We start from the raw sequence: 15,866 nt of genomic DNA, 5'->3' as shown, positions 1-15,866 counted from the left end.
TTACCTTGCTTAAAAATAAACGTAATATAGAGCGATTAAAAATCATATGTACCCCAAAATAGAACCAATAAAACTGTCACCTTAGCCCCTAGTTTCCAAAATGGGGTCTCTTTTGTGAGTTTCTACTGTAGTGGTGCATCAGGGGGGCTTCAAATGGGACATGGTGTCTAAAAACCAGTCCAGCAAAATCTGCCTTCTGAAATCCATGCGGAAGTCCTTTCCTTGTGTGCCCTTACATCAATTTACGACCACATGTGGGGTGTTTCTGTAAACCTCAGAATCAGGGTAATAAATGTTGAGTTTTGTTTGGCTGTTAACCCTCGATGTGTTAAAGAAAAAAATTAAAATGGAAAATCTGCCCAAAAAGTGAAATTTTGACATTTTATCTCCATTTTCCTTTAATTCTTGTGGAACACCTAAAGGGTTAACAAAGTTTGTAAAATCAGTTTTGAGTTCTACTTTTACACTGGCGTTTTGGCTTTCCATTTGTGAGATCCGTTCAGGGCTCTCACAAGCGGTCCAAACCGGATCAGTTTTGCCCTATTGCATTCTAAATGGAAAAGGATCTGCTCAGAATTCATCAGTTTGCCTCTGTTCCGTCTCCATTCCGCTTTGGAGGCGGACACCAAAACGCTGCTTGCAGCGTTTTGGTGTCCGTCTAAGGAAACTGAGCCAAACGGATCCGTTCTGACACACAATGTAACAATTCTAGGACACAATAGAAAACGGATCCGTCCTCCATTGACTTTCAGTGGTGTTCAAGACGGATCCGTCTTGGCTATGTTAAAGATAATATAAACGGATCCGTTCTGAACGGATGCAGACTGTTGTATTATCTAAATGGATCCGTCTGTGCAGATCCATGACGGATCCGCACCAAATGCGAGTGTGAAAGTAGCCTAACTTGAGGGGTGTAGTTTCTACAATGGGGTCATTTATGGGAGGTTTCTATTATGTAAGCCTCACAAAGTGACTTCAGACCTGAACTGGTCCTTAAAAAGTGGTTTTTGAAAATTTTCTTTACATTTTTTAGAATTGATTCTAAACTTCTAAGCCTTCAAACATCCCCCAAAAATAAAATGACATTTACAAAATGATGCAAACATAAAGTAGACATATGGGGAATGTTAAGTAATAAGTATTTTATAGAAACCTAGAATGTGTCGGCAGATAAGAACCATTTGGCCCATCTAGTCTGCCCAATATACTGAATACTATGGATAGCCCCTGGCCCTATCTTATATGAAGGATGGCCTTATGCCTATCCCATGCATGCTTAAACTCCTCCACTGTATTTGCAGCTACCACTTCTGCAGGAAGGCTATTCCATGCATCCACTACTCTCTCAGTAAAGTAATACTTCCTGATATTACTTTTAAACCTTTGCCCCTCTAATTTAAAACTATGTCCTCTTGTAGCAGTTTTTCTTCTTCTAAATATTCTCTCCTCTTTTACCTTGTTGATTCCCTTTATGTATTTAAAAGTTTCTATCATATCCCCTCTGTCTCGTCTTTCTTCCAAGCTATACATGTTAAGGTCCTTTAATCTTTCCTGGTAAGTTTTATCCTGCAATCCATGTACCAGTTTAGTAGCTCTTCTCTGAACTCTCTCCAAAGTATCAATATCCTTCTGGAGATATGGTCTCCATACTGCGCACAATACTCCAAATGAGGTCTCACTAGTGCTCTGTAGAGCGGCATGAGCACCTCCCTCCTTCTACTGGTAATGCCTCTCCCTATACACCCAAGCATTCTGCTAGCATTTCCGGCTGCTCTATGACATTGTCTGCCTACCTTTAAGTCTTCTGAAATAATGACCCCTAAATCCCTTTCCTCAGATACTGAGGTTAGGACTGTATCACAAATTTTTTATTCTGCTCTTGGGTTTTTACGCCCCAGGTGCATTATCTTGCACTTATCAACATTAAATTTTAGTTGCCAGATTTTTGACCATTCCTCTAGTTTTCCTAAATCCTTTTCCATTTGGTGTATCCCTCCAGGAACATGGACACTGTTACAAATCTTTGTGTCATCAGCAAAAAGACACACCTTACCATCGAGGCCTTCTGCAATTTCGCTGATAAAGATATTAAACAATATGGGTCCCAGAACAGATACCTGAGGTACCCCACTGGTAACAAAACAATGGTCTGAATATACTCCATTGACTACAACCCTCTGTTGTCTGTCCCTGCCTAATCCATTCAACAATATGGGAGTCCAAGCTCAAAGACTGCAATTTATTGATAAGCCTTCAATGTGGGACAGTATCAAAAGCCTTACTAAAGGTAGATAAGCGATGTCTACTGCACCTCCGCCATCTATTATTTTAGTCATCTAATCAAAAAAATCTGTAAGATTAGTTTGACATGATCTCCCTGAAATAAACCTATTCTGTTTTTCATCTTTCAATCCTCTCCTTAAGTATGGTTTCCATTAATTTCCCCACTATTGATGTCAGGCTTACTGGCCTATAGTTGCCCGATTCCTCCCTACTACCTTTCTTGTGAATAGGCACATTTGCCAATTTCCAATCTTCTGGGACGACTCCTGTTGCCAGTGATTGGTTAAATAAATCTGTTAATGGTTTTGCTAGTTCACCGCTAAGCTCTTTTTAAGGCTTTGGGTGTATCCCATCAGGCCCCTGTGACTTATTTGTATTAATTTTAGACAGCTGACTTAGAACTGGACTAGGAGGTTATTGTCTTTCCTAAATTCTTTAGTAGCGGCCAGGTATAACACAATGGTGTCTCGTACATCAAGGAGATGGAATTGAGATTCTTCCGGCTGAAGGACATCTGAAGGAAAAGATGGTAAAATAATTTCTTGATCCCTGTGGAAGTTTGATACGACCTTGGGGAGAAAACCGGGATCTAATTTTAGAACTATCTTATCTGGAAAAACAGAGGTAAGGTTCTTTACATGAGAGGGCCTGGATTTCCCCTAGGCGTCTGGCTGATGTAATGGCGATCAGAAAAGCCGCTATGTATGATAGATGTTTTAATGAGATGTCTGACAAAGGAGTGAACGGGGGTTTTGTCAGTCCTCTTAATACCAGATTTAAGTCCCATTGTGGTACTTTATTCGTAAGGGATGGTCATATTCTGGAAGCCGCTCTCATGAATCGTTTAATCCACCTGTGGTTTGATAGGTCAGAATCATAGAATGCTGCTAGAGCCGATATTTGCACCTTTAAAGTGTTAGATTTAAGCCCCATGTCTAGGCCCTTTTGGAGAAAATCTAGAATTTTCTGGATGCAGGGTGGTGATTTGTTAGGGCAGGTATCCCCTAGCCAGGAACAGTACCTTTTCCATATATATGGCCGTGGTTACTTTTTTACGGCTCAATTTTAGGGTATTGATGACTTTCCCTGAGAGACCTTTACTTTTCAGCATTTCGCCCTCAGGATCCAGGTTGTAAGACGGAACAGGCTGGGGTTCTGATGACTGATTTGGCCCTGTGACAGCAGGTTCGGATGGTATGGGATTTCCCAAGGTTCCTCTAAGGCTAGGTCTTTCAGGATGGAGTACGAGCTTCTTTTCGGCCAGAATGGGACCACCAGTATTACTGTTGTTGGATCCCTCTCGATTTTTTGAAGTACCCTGGGGATTATGGACCAGGGAGGAAAAGCGTATGCCAGGTTCCATGTCCACCTGGTTGAGAACGCATCGATTGCCCACGATCGGTCTCTGGGATTCAGGGAGCAAAAGCGTTTGACTTTTGCATTTTCTTTTGACGCGAACAAATCTATTTGAGGAGTTCCACACTTTTTACAAATTTTTAGGAAAGCATCCTGGCACAGGGACCGCTCTCCCTGATCTATAGTTTTCCTGCTCAGGTAGTCTGCTTCTAGGTTTTCTGAGCCCTTTAAGTGGACTGCCGTTATTGATAGGACATGTTCTTCTGCCCACTGGAAAATTAGTTCTGCCAGTCGGATAAAACCTTTGGATTTTGTGCCGCCCTGGTGTTTTAAATAGGCTACTGTTGTCGTATTGTCCGAAAATACTTTTAGGTGTTTCTTTAGAAGTTGGCTTTGGGCTACTTTTAAGGTTTCCCACACTGCACGCAGTTCTCTGTAATTTGAAGATTTCGTACTTACTGCGTCTGACCATTTGTCTTGCCAATTTGAGGAGCCTACTTTGGCAGGTTATGTGATTTAACAAGTTTTTCCTTACATTCCACCAGTTTAGATCTAATTTTACGTGGTGTGGAATTAATATTTTCCGTCCCAATTTCTTCGGATCCAAGCCTGCATTGTTCTGGAGTGGGCTTGGGCCCAAGCCACCGTAGTGATACAGGATGTCATGGATCCCAGAATGCTCATGGCTTCTCTTATCGAGCACTTTTTCTGAGCCTGAAATTTTTGTACTCTCTCCCTGAAAGCCACCAGCTTTTCTATGGGGAGGGATGATGACTGGGTCACAGGGTCCAAAAGTACTCCTAGAAATTTTATTTGGGTGTTTGGAATTGAACATGATTTTTTTATGTTTATTATCAAGCATAGTTTTGACATTTCTTGTAAGACGTAGTCGGTTAAATTGTGTGTCTCTGTTGATGAGTCTCCTACGATGAGAAAGTCATCTAGGTAAGGAAATTTTTTTACTTTCTTTAGTCTGAGAAAAGCGGTCATTTCTACCACAATTTTCGTAAATACCCTGGGGGCGGAGGAGATGCCGAAGGGTAAAGCTGTAAACTGAAAGTGGTTTATTACGCCTTTTTCGTCTTGCAGAGCGAATCTTAAGTAGGCCTGAGACTGTTGATGTATAGGGACGTGATAATACGCGTCTTTTAGGTCTATGGACGCCATGTATGAACCTTTTTTGATTAGTGGAATGATGGAGGAAATGGACTCCATTTTGAATTTCCGGTATAATATGTGTTGATTTAACCCTTTTAGATTTATTATAGTACGGGAGGATCCGTCTGGTTTTTGGACCAGAAAAAAACTTGAGTAAAAAACCCTCCCTCTTTCTGGGGTGGGGACCTCCGTTATCACGCCTGCTGATTTTAAATCTAGGACTCCCTGCCAGATTTTTTGCAATGTTTTGGGGTTGTGAGAAGTTAGCTGAAACCTTCTTGGGGGGATTGAGGAAAGCTCTATACGATATCCGTTTTGGATTAAGTTTATGACCCAAGGATTCTGGGTCACTTCCTGCCAAGGTAACAGAAATTTCCTCAATCTGCCCCCTACTTTGGCGTCATTGTTTGTCGGTTTGTTTATTCTGTGGGTTGAGGAGGAACCCTCTGCCTTTGCCCCCTTTGGGATAACTCCACCGACCCGTTTTACCTTTGCCTCTATATGACTTAGACTGAGAGGAATAGGGACGAAAGGGTTTTTTCTTTTTCTCTTCAGGAAAAACTTTTTTTTGTGTCTGCTGCCTTTTCCAGTATTGTGTCCAACACAGGACCAAACACATATTTGCCGGAGAAGGCAATATAGCAAGGTTTTGCTTTTCTGTCTCCTCCCCAGGATTTAACCCATAAGGCGCGACGTGCGGCGTTAGATAGAGCTGCATCCTTGGCAGCAAAACGGACGGATTCTGCGGAGGCGTCCGCTAAAAAGGCAGTGACAGACCTCAGTAAGGGAATTGAACCTAAAATTTCCTCCCTAGGGGTTTTATTTTTTATGTGGTTTTCGAGCTTATTTAGCCAGATATACATAGTTCTGGCGACAGATGTGGCGGCAATGTTGGTCTTGATACCATACATAGAAGCCTCCCAACATTTGCGTAGCAGAGCATCGGCTTTCCTTTCCATAGGATCGGACAATTGAGAGGAGTCCTCGAATGGCAAGGAAGTCTTTTTTACCACTTTAGCGACTTGTACGTTGATTTTTGGTGTCTCATTAAATATTTTTGTTTCTGTTGGGTCAAACAGTAACCTTTGTTTAAATTCCCTGGAGACTCCTAGTCATCTTACAGGATCACTCCATTCGTCTAAGATCATATCTCTAATGTTCTCGTTCACAGGGAAAAAACTTTAGATCTTTTTTCTCTGAGCCCGCAGAACATCTCGTCCTGAACCGATTTAGGTTTCTGGACATCCTCTATGCCTATAGTAAACCGTACAGCTGCCAATAGGTCGTCAATTTCCACGGATGAGAAGAAAAATTTTCTATCATCCTCAACAATTTCACCTTCCGACAGACTTTCATCACCATCAATTGGTCTAGGTTTAGAAGGGCCCAAGTCCATGTCCTCTGGATCAGAGTAAGATGGAATTGAAATGTAATTTTTTTTTGGCGGAGGTATGGAAACAGATTTAAGAGAGGCTAGCGAGGATTTGATTTCATTTTGTATCATCGATTTAACCTCTATAAGGATGGACGGCTGCTCCTCTTTCATTAGGGCATAAATAAATACATGGCTGGCACAGTTTTTTAGTGTAATCTTCTTTCAGCCTTTTAGCACAAGTAGCACATCTTGTGTTTCTGGCTTTGATCTTTGCTCCCTATAAAAGAGGAGCAGCTATACATTAGCCCAGTGTTTGCATATAAAAGACAGGATACATTTGTTTCATGTCCCCCACAGGGTAACTCATAGTTGGAATGGCTGAGGGGCGTTCCGCCTGATCCATGGTGCTTGCTGGGGTGTCCGGAGTAGACATGTTCTCCAACAGGGAGGACTCACAGTGGAGGCCACATAATTTGAAAGTGCCGCTTTTTATCAAGCCGAGCGGCGTCTGACATAATCACAGCGCGCCCGGCATGCAGGCGCTCCACTGACATCTAACTCCGCCCCCATCCAGAAGTATCCAAGCGCGCGGCCAGCGGCAATAGTGATGACGTCGTGCAGTGCTGGATTTGCGGTCAGCTTCCTCGTATGGAAGGGAAGGAAAACCCTGGGTTCTCTGTGGAGGGAAAGCAGGCCCCCAAGCTGAGGACGAGTTCCCTCCCGTTGCTCCACCTCTGCCCAGCATTGGAAGGAACCGCAGGAGGGCGAGGGAGTTCAGGATAAAATCCTCAGGTGTATACAGGTACCCCTAACGATACCTCCTTCCGGAGGTGCTCTGTGTAGGTGCTCCATAGGGACAGGAAAACACTGAGGGTGAGAGTGGGTGGTGGCCTTTTAAACTCTCTGTGTTCCTGCCCCTATAGAGGTCAATAAACCTCAACAATTCTGCAACCACATTGATTGGGTTTTTCATTTTCACAGTGAACGGGGTGGGAACACGACTCCTGGCATTTAACCATAGCAGAGTGCAACGAAGTTTTGCTTTAAAGAGGACCTGTCACCCCTTCAGACTTGGCTGTTGTAGTAACTACAAGCATTCCCCATGCAATAACAATTCTGGGAAATCTATTCAAATGGCTCTATGTTATGCCATCCCTCTGTTATTTCTACTAGAAGTTTATGAAGCTTGCAGTAAAGGTACAGACGGGTGTTACCAGTAGGGGTGTGTCCCTTCACAGTCTGACACCTTCAGAAAAGATTGGACAGAGTCGCACACACCCATATAGTGCTCTGGAGAAGGGGTACTTTGAAATTTAGACATCTGTAGACATGTTGCCCTTATCAACTCCTTAGTTTTTTTCACTTTAAAGGGTTAACCTGCATTGATTTATACTGAATAATACTGTAACTGCACTTTATATGCTGTGATATACTCTGCTCATTTGCATTGAATTTGCACAGCAAAGAGACTTTTGGGACTTTCTAGTTAATAATGAGAAGCTACTATAAGGGTTAAAGAAGAGCTTTTTGGAGGGAAAAAGCCAGATGTTGTTTACTACCAAAACTCAGACAGACTGACCTTTTGAATGCCAGGTGCTGCTAGCTATTATTTCTGAAAAACAGTTTTTGTCGGAAAAACTGTTGTGTCATTGCCATTGAGTATCATTGAAGCTCTAAAGCAAATCTATGAGAGACGGGAGTTGTAACTTTGTATCTGTTTGTGCTGAGTTTCTCTATTACACCCCTCCCAGTAGAAGGTTCTAGTTAATATAAAAATTGTATATAAGGAGAGCAGTCAGAGCCCCTAATGTCTGCAGTTACAGATCAGTGCTTAGAAGAGCCTCACACTAGACTGCATGAGAGACCAGAAGAAGACGCTGAGACGGTAATGCTCAGTCGCAGGCTCTGGGTCACCCAGATAAATGGGAAGGCTGATCAGCACCTTACTCAGCAGCCGGACAGGGAGCAAAAGGGGAGGATTAACTCTATCAGTGCTGCAAGGAAGTTCACTGAGCACTAGTCCCAATACACATCTGGAGAGTGGAGCAACGACCACAAAGCAGAGCAGGACAGTGGTGGACATGGACTGTCAGCCTAACACACTTTTCTTTATCTTTGGGTGTTTTGCATATAAATGAATTGCAAGCACTTGATGTAAATCCACAAAAAGCAAGAATTTAAGGTGAGAACAATGCACTTTTGTTCATTTGGGAGTGACGGAACTGAGATTAAGAGAGACCTCAGTGTGAACTGTGTTCTAGTCGTAGTAATGACTGTGATGTTTGGTTCTGGGGTAAGGACATTTCTGATGGAAGATCCTCAGGTTTTGATCTGCAGTCACAGATTGGTGACAGTAGCGCTGATGCAGTAGCATTATAGTAAGGAACGGAGCCAAGTGTCGTCACTAGGAGCTCAGTCAAAATGCAACTGGTCAGAAGGACAAGAGCATGTTCAGAAACGTGGCCAAGGATCAAAGACAGAAGGACAATAGGTTACTGGTATACAATTCAAAAAGACAAGGCAGTAGTGTGGTCAGGATGAGAATAAATTGCAGTAGTCAATAGCAATACATAGGAAGAAGAAAGGAAAGGAATTTAGCTCAATCACCAGGCAATACATGCCAGGAGGATTCCTCTGGACCATATCTTTTCTAATCAGTGAGCTAAAACATTTTTTATATGGACCTACTTGCAAACCAGAATTTGTTCAAGGTTTAAAATCTGCTGTGGATTCAAAGGTGGAGGCAAAATGTGACATGATTTTTATTAAAAAAAATTGTTGATATCCAGAGTGTGCAGAAGGGTCATGCAATTTCCATTTTGATGAGTGTAACGCCGGGAATAACAAGCCGTGAGATTATCATAATAGAGGAAGTAGCAGGAGTGGAGAAATTGTCCAGCACCTAGTTTTAGTCTGTGGCATGTGGGAGGGACATAGAAGCCAGGTTAAAAGAAAGTTGTTTTAAATACAATCTTTCCACTTTTTATCATTTGCAAATCATTAAAGGGCATCTCCAAGATTTTTCTGAGCATAGGTCATCAATATGAGATCAAGGGGGTCCGACTCCCTGCACCCCGCCAATCAGCTGTCTGAGGAAGCCTCAAGGCTCGCAGGAGCTCCAGTGCACGCCGTGGCCTCCTCACAGCTTACCATGCACAGTGCTGTCTATTACATAGTGGATATACTTGGCATTGCAGCTCAGACCCATTCAACTGAATCAGACTGAGCAGCGCCCATATGACTGATCACCTGTAACGCTATCACATTTTCATTCATATTTAATTAGAATTTTAACTGAATCTGTGAATATAACGCTGAAAAAAACTAAAGACAGAACCTAAAAATTTAACATAAAATAGTAGTATCCAGTGAAGGAGTATTCTTTGCTTTACTTAGTGGTCACTACTCACCTGGGCGGTTATCTGTAGGAAGGTCCTCTATGCTCTGCTCATCGCCCCTCACATATGTCTCTGTAGGATTAATATTGTTCAGATCTTCACCCGGATTCACAAGCTGTGAAAGAAATATTGTAGAAGTCATCAGACGGTTGGAGAAGTCGTGTGGAAGGTTTTATATGACCAGAAAAGATCAGTAATTAAAATGCTGAACAAAAATTACCATAGAACAGGACTTATCTGACCCAAATATCCGCAGGTCTCCTGTATGAATCCAATCTGATTGCTTTGTTATTCCAACCAGAAGTTTGCAATGCAGGGAGAGTAGCCCTTATATTCCATCCGTAACATTAAATTGTGTGTATGTATAATATTACATCGCTTGTGCACCTGTTGCCCTTGCGGCCATCCCAGGGCTGTGGGTACCCTGCATATCACAGTTTATAAGGAAAGGGGAGAACACAGGAGAGGTGAGAACTGATTATCTATCACCACTAGAACATCCTACATATCACTGATTATAGTATAAGGACAGGGGAGAACACAGGAGAGGTGAGAACTAATTATCTATCACCACTAGAACACCCTGCTTATCACTGATTATAGTATAGTATAAGGACAGGGGGAGAACACAGGAGAGGTGAGAACTAATTATCTATCACCACTAGAACACACTGCTTATCACTGTATATAGTATAATGACAGGGGAGAACACAGGAGAGGTGAGAACTGATTATCTATCACCACTAGAACACCCTGCTTATCACTAATTATAGTATAAGGACAGACAGGGGCTTACATAGAAATCATTGGGCCCCCATACTCGTTCCTAGTCCCTCCCACTATGTGCCCTGGCGCCTCTCACTACCCTCCCTAATTTCGCCCCTGTCCCACCTCATGCAGCAGTATTTTGTTCTACAAAATGGCAGTACTCCCACCGGATTAGTGAATGGGATCTGGTAGGCTCCGGCGGTGTTCAACATATTTTGACAAGAATCTGGGCCATTACATGATATCATACCACCCAACTTTCCTGCTGTCCAGCATGGCACATGCGCAGAGATATGAGAAAAGTTTGAGGAAGTGAGTGCCCCCCTTCCCCCATCCTCTGTGTCATGCTGGGAGACAGTGACATTACTTGCTATCCTGCATGACACATGTGCAGAGACATGAATCTCTGGGAAAGCTGAGTGAACCCCTCCCCCCTGCCTTTCCATGTTCTTATTACCTGCTTTCAGGGGCGTTGCTAGGTTAAAACATTCGGGGCCTGGGCCCCTGATGGTTTGTCCCAGGCCCCAAATGTCCTGCCTGCCAGATAGATACAACTGTATTGCTGTCATCAGGACGGCAATACAATTGAATCTAATGCCCTGCAAGAGCTGAAGGACCTGTGATGACATCACAGTCCATGTGGTCAGTTCTTAATGCAGTAGCTGAAAAGGACCTGCGATGATGTCACCATCATGTGACCAGTGCAGTAGATAGAGGACGGCTCAGCAGGAGGAGAGGTAAGTGAAGGGGTAGATTACTCAGTGTGAGAGGCAGAGCAATGTTGGGAGTTGTAGTTATTTAACTGGGACTGTATATTAGGGCTGAAGGGAGGAAAGTTATTTACATAGGACAGTGGGTGGAGAGATATTATTTACATGGGGCTGAAAGTTGAGTGGGGTGATGTTATTTACATGGGAATGCATGTTGGAGGTGTCTGTGGGAGGGAGGGATATAATTTATATGGGACTGAATGTTGATGGGTAATGCTATTTACATGGGACTGCATGTTGGAGGTTGCTGGGGAGGGGGTTATTTTATTTACATGGGACTGTATGTTGAAGGTGTCTGGGGGTGATGTTATTAACATGGGACTAAATATTGAGGGGGTGATGTTATTTACATGGGACTGTATGTTGAAGGCAGCTGTTGAGGGGGTGGGACTGTATATTGGAGGGGGCAGGATAGATGGTGTGATGTTATTTACATAGGACTGCATTTTGGAGGGGGCTGTAGATAGAGAGGGATGTTATTTACATGGGACTGTATATTGGAGGGGGCTGGAGAGATGGTAGGATGTTATTTACATGGGACTCTATGGTGGAGGGGCTGAGGAATTATAATTTCTGAGGACAGTAAACAGAGGAATATAACTACCGGGCACTGCAGGGAGCATTATAAATACTGCGGGCACTTAAGGGCGAGCATTATAACAGTACGGGGTGATATAAATACTGGGGGCACTGTGGGGGCATTATAACAGTAAGGGGCGATATAAATACTGGGGCACTTCAGGGTGAGCATTATAACAGTAGGGGGTGATATAAATACTGGGGGCACTGTGGGGGCATTATAATAGAAAGGGGCGATATAAATACTGGGGGCACTGTGGGGGCAATATAACAGTAAGGGGCGATATAAATACTGGGGCACTTCAGGGTGAGCATTATAACAGTAGGGGGCATTATAAATACTGGGGACATTAGGCATTCCTATTACTACTGGGGGCTCTATAGGAGGGACTTATAGATCCACATTATTTCTACTAAGAGCACTATGGGGGTCTTATGACTACTGAGGGGTCTGTAGAGAGCTTTATTACCACTGGGGAAACAATAGAAGCCTTATTTGTAATGAGGGCATTCTAGAAGGGAATTACTATTGATGGGACTATGAGGAACACTATTACTATGGGAGGCACTCATTTTCCTTCAGGATAGTATTTGGGGGTATTGGGGGGTACAGTGAACAGCAGGATAACACAGTGGGCACTCCAGGTTGGGAGATGATGATAGAAATGTGAGGAAGCTAAGATGTTCATGTGACACACTGTACAGAGATGAGGCGCAGCTGACAAAGTTGTATGGACCAAATGGAGAAGATGATGACAGAGAAGATCTACATCAGAGGAGACGTCACTGGATGTGAGCGGTACATGCTGCTGTATAGCAAGTACAGCAAAATGTCTTCAGTGCTAGTGTTTTCCGGGGGGCGTTGGTTGGGGGAGTGGGTTTGGTCGACTCAGAGAATTGGGCCATATGCATTGGAGCTTGGGCCTCAGATCTTTTGAGACCCTAGTAATGCCCCTGCCTGCATTTATGCCTTGCAGGGTAGTAGGAAATCTGAGTGACAATACATGATGTAATAGAACCCAGCTTTTCTGCTGTCCTGCATGGCACATGTGGAGAGACATGAGAATAGTCTGAGAAAGCTGAGTAACACAACTCCCACCTACCCTCATATCTTCTCAAGCCTCTGCACTTGTGGCATGCAGGACATCAGGAAAGCTGAGTCACATTACATAATGAAGTGACAACCAGCTTTCCTTCTGTTCTGAATGGCATATGTAACAGAGGAATAGTCTGGGAAAGCTGAGTGAAAAACACACACCTCTGCACTGTTCTCACCTACAAGCTGTCACTTACTTCATTACTGGCGGGGTTGCGGCAAGCTAGAGGAATTAGGCTTTAAGAGGTCAGAAAAAAAGAATCCTCTGGGGACACATGGTCAGTGGTAACATTCAGCATGCTTTTTCCATAGGGTGGCTAGACGTCCGGTTTTAGGCCAGACAGTCCGGTTTTTAGAATCCTGGTCCTCCGTCCTGTGCAAGACCAGCAGGGACGGCCAGAAGTCCTCCTTCTTAGGACGGGACCGCGGCGCTCAGGCATGGTCACTTTAAGGAGGCAGGGCCACATTTGGATCACACTGTGACTGGCTGCACGCTTACGTGACGTCAAGCTGCACTGCTCAATTAATTCTGGTTTGTGCTGGAGCCTAGTGGGAACTAGTTGGCAACAGAGGAGCGCGAATCGCGATGGGACGGGACCTTCACGAGTGTGCAGCTGCAGACTGCTGCCAGTCACAATGACAGCACTTCTCTGCCTTTGCCCATTGCCCACTAGTACCCAGCTCTAACTGTGCCACTTACTCTATCATTGGCTGCCTCGCATCGCCGCTCTCTCTCTCTCTGCCAGGCGCAAGGATCTTTGGTGGTTGGATATAGCCTGCCATGAACGGACACGGTAAGAGCTGCATAGGTGGAGCAGGGTTTAGTGCACCTGTGGAGGACTGTGAAGAGGGGACCGAAAGGGGTTAATAAATACTGTGAATGGGGGACTGCTGAAAGGGGTTAATAACTAATGTGAAGGGGGGACTGGCTGGCTCCAGTACATCCCCCAGCCCCTCCAGAACACCCCTGGCCCATCCACAAGTTCTTCCCTCCCACCCCGTTTTTATCCCTGCCGACGATGGGGGTGTGTGGCTTCACAGAGGTGGGCGTGGTTTGTTGGGTTGGGTGGCTTGGCTGGTGAGGTCCGGCTTTCTGGGTTGAAGCCAATGGCCACCCTATTTTTGTGCCTATGGAGATGGGTGGTGGAGCTAGCAGACGGGACGCTGAGGCGGGGCTAGCAGACGGGAGGCAGTTAGGAAGATAGATGGGAGCAATTAGGGGGTGGGGACTCTCCTCCACTGCGGGCCCCCCTTCCTCACGGGCCCCATAGCAGCTGCGTGGTCTGCCTATATGGTAGGTACGCCACTGAGGACAAGAGAGCCCACAGGAGAGGTGAGAACTGATTATCAACAACAGAACTCCTTTCTCAGTGAATGTTGCAACTCTTTGTGAAATTCCCAAGCAGGCAGGCTATGGGAAGGGAGTAGCCTCTTAGCTATCTATAGCTGCATTGTAAGACAGGCAAAAGCTGAAAATTTGGGCACAACTCAATTATGATTGACAAGTTTTAGTATCACATGTTCCAAGCTGAGGACTGCTCCAAAAATTGGAGTCCAACCCTTGTGCAACCAGAAAAGGTCTGCAGCAGTTAACAGAGAAGGTCAATTTAAAAGTCTCCATAGGCAGAAAATTGTGAGAATAACCAGAAAGCTATGATCAGTTGTAATCCTTCCATCTCCACCTTACACATTATGCAACATAAAACATATAATAATGGTGGATAAAACAAGATTGGAAACAAGATCTACAAAGCCTTCGACAGGTCATAAGGAACATTTCATGAGACTTTATCTCCACCTACCTGAACATCCTGTGGAAGAAAAGGACTGGGACATCTCTCCGGTGTTCTTATCTCTTCCTTAACTGTAAGAAACACATCCAGTGACTTCCTTACATACAGATAATGAGAGGATGTGTGTATTTAGTCAGGTCTATTACCTGGGGATGTGAGAGGCTGGTCATCCTCCATCATGACATCCTTGTACAGATCTTTGTGTCCTTCTAAATACTCCCACTCCTCCATTGAGAAATAGACGGTGACATCCTGGCACCTTATAGAAACCTGACAACACAATGATACAGTCATCAGCCAGATCCCTTCATAGCGTTCCTGTGTAATGTCCCAGCATTCCCAGCAGTGTCACCTCTCCAGTCAGCAGCTCAATCATCTTGTTGGTGAGTTCTAGGATCTCCTCTCTATTGATTTCCTGATGTATCAGGAGGTGAGGTGGAGGCCCCATGATTGGGCTCAGGGTTCTTCTCCATCCTTCAGACACAGGGGCCTGATAGCGCTCGATAGAGGTCTTCTTCACTACTGTGTAGTCCTGGTTATGGATAGACACAGTAATAACTATCACTCCATACATCTCCAGAGTCCCTCACCTCTCCAGTCATGTCCATCTGTTAGTAACATAGATAAGATGATGTAATGTGACATCATCAGAATTTCTCACCTCTCCAGTAAGACGGAAGAGGATCTCTAGGGTGAGATTTATTATACTCTCCGCCATCTTGTCCCTGTCCATTCTTGTCGGGTCAATCCGGAGAAGGATCTAATATAGAAGATATCCACTGAGCGGATCCTATATTGTAGGAACCTGAATGAAAAGAAGATGAGACAATGTAAAATCATAAAAAAAATCCCATTTAAAATACAATTACTAGAGGAGCCATCGCAGGAAGATAATAAAGTATAGATGTTGTGTTCTCTCCTTTTGTATAAATTGGAACAGGAGTTGAATGGCTTAGTCAAGGCGGTTCTCCATCTGTGAGGTCAAAGCGAATAAAAAACGTCATCAGTGATGCCAGTATGAACAGCACGTGACCACTATAGACCATCATGGGCCTCAATGGTCAGGTGATATACATACTGCCATCGGAGATCCAACCAATGTCGTCATTGCAGTGATGTAACTGTGACTGAAGGAGAACACAGGAGCATCAGAGCTGGAGCAGTGAAGGATTCTATGTGTCCTATGTTTTCCGTGTAATTGTAAAATATGTTTTACATAAAATAAAATATGTTGACGATATATAAATAAAGATTATTATTACTATCTAGCCAGACATTGGGTTTGCAGAT

At 44.0% G+C, this 15,866-nt stretch overlaps 1 protein-coding gene and 1 long non-coding RNA gene across 3 annotated transcripts in view; both read right to left on the bottom strand.

The window, feature by feature from the left end:
• Positions 1–15,866, bottom strand: part of LOC121003535 (gastrula zinc finger protein XlCGF26.1-like) — a 1,829,815-nt gene that overhangs the window by 756,201 nt on the left and 1,057,748 nt on the right. The window lies entirely within an intron of this gene.
• On the bottom strand, positions 14,592–15,177 carry LOC121003564. The gene is made up of 3 exons (XR_005779505.1): positions 15,167–15,177; positions 14,723–14,846; positions 14,592–14,647 (listed from the first exon to the last, which is right to left on the bottom strand). It is a non-coding gene; the product is annotated as an uncharacterized LOC121003564 (long non-coding RNA).

Source organism: Bufo bufo, chromosome 6, assembly GCF_905171765.1.
Source record: "Bufo bufo chromosome 6, aBufBuf1.1, whole genome shotgun sequence".
Taxonomy (NCBI): domain Eukaryota; kingdom Metazoa; phylum Chordata; class Amphibia; order Anura; family Bufonidae; genus Bufo; species Bufo bufo.
This window is presented reverse-complemented; position numbering and strand designations above follow the sequence as displayed.